Source organism: Etheostoma cragini, chromosome 12 (assembly GCF_013103735.1).
Source record: "Etheostoma cragini isolate CJK2018 chromosome 12, CSU_Ecrag_1.0, whole genome shotgun sequence".
NCBI lineage: Eukaryota > Metazoa > Chordata > Actinopteri > Perciformes > Percidae > Etheostoma > Etheostoma cragini.
In genome coordinates this window covers 134,962-136,459 of record NC_048418.1, presented here as the reverse complement: position 1 = coordinate 136,459, position 1,498 = coordinate 134,962, and the positions used below count along the sequence as shown (strand labels likewise).

Sequence of the window (1,498 nt, the reverse complement as noted above, 5' to 3'; positions counted from 1 at the left end):
ACTACATACACATATAACACCCCGGCAGTACGAGGACCTGGGGGCCAAGATACCCAAGGTACTGCTAAATATACTGCAAATACATATATTATAATACACTGTCTCTCTCTGTCTCTCTCTGTGTCTCTGGCTGTGTCTCTCTCTCTCTCTGTGTCTCTCTGTCCTCTCTCTGTGTCTCTGGCTGTCTCTCTCTCTCTCTCTCTCTCTCTGTGTCTCTCTCTCTCTGTGTCTCTCTCTCTCTCTCTCTCTCTCTGTGTCTCTCTCTCTCTGTGTCTCTCTCTGTGTCTCTCTCTCTCTGTGTCTCTCTCTCTCTCTGTGTGTCTCTGGCTGTCTCTCTCTCTCTCTCTGGCTCTCTGTGTCTCTCTGTCCTCTCTCTGTGTCTCTGGCTGTCTCTCTCTCTCTCTCTCTCTCTCTCTCTGTGTCTCTCTCTCTCTCTGTGTCTCTCTGTCCTCTCTCTGTGTCTCTGTCTGTCTCTCTGTGTCTCTGTCTGTCTCTCTGTCCTGTCTCTGTCTCCAGGGAGCTATCCTGACCGGTCCTCCTGGGACAGGGAAGACTCTCCTGGCAAAGGCGACGGCTGGTGAGGCCGACGTGCCGTTCATCACCGTCAATGGCTCAGAGTTCCTGGAGATGTTTGTGGGCGTCGGCCCCGCCAGGGTGAGGTCACTTCCTGTCCTGGGACCGGGAACTTACTGTTGACATCAGTTCTAATGTTTCTGGCTCTGTGCACCACCACAGGGGATGTGAATGAAGGGACCAAGACGAGCTCAGTATGTATGTGGACCTCCACCCTGATAACCCCTGAGATTACAGCTGGAGGCTGCAGTTGAAGCTCATCTTGGTCCCCGGGGGGGTGTTCAGACCCAGAACCATCGGAACAGATCGACCCGGCTGGAAATGACGGTTATTGACCATGAATTCCGAAAAGTCGTTTTTTTAGGGTTAAAAACATTTTTTTATATCCTAAAAAAAAAATTGTTGTTGCTTTTTCAATGTTCTGGGGGCTTTTTTTATGCTTTGGGTGTTTTTTCCAAAGTTTTTAAAATATTTTTAATATTTTACAACATTTTTGAGCTCTTATTTTGACGGCCCCTTTTTTGTGACAAAAAATAAGTATGAAAATTAACTTAAAAAACGGGTCAAATTTGACAACATGAGGTTCGAAACGTGTTTTTCTGAGGTCTTGCTGGGATGAGGTCTGAGTGGGCGAACCAATGATGATGTCACTTCCTGTGTAGGTAAGAGACCTGTTTGTCATGGCGAGGAAGAACGCTCCCTGCATCCTCTTCATCGACGAGATCGACGCCGTCGGACGCAAACGGGGACGAGGAAACTTTGGAGGACAGAGCGAGCAGGAGAACACGCTGAACCAGCTGCTGGTGGAGATGGATGGTGGGGGACAAGGGGGACAGTGGCGGGACACAGGGGGGGACACAGGAGGGACGGGGGGACACAAAGGGGAAATAGAGGTGAGCACGAGGGGAAGAGAGGAGGAAATAGA

At 49.6% G+C, this 1,498-nt stretch overlaps 1 long non-coding RNA gene across 1 annotated transcript; it reads left to right on the top strand.

Moving 5' to 3' along the window:
- Positions 1-8: 8 nt before the first annotated feature.
- LOC117954376 lies at positions 9-1,394 on the top strand. The gene is made up of 3 exons (XR_004658808.1): positions 9-58; positions 517-659; positions 1,241-1,394. It is a non-coding gene; the product is annotated as an uncharacterized LOC117954376 (long non-coding RNA).
- The last annotated feature ends 104 nt before the right edge of the window (positions 1,395-1,498 follow it).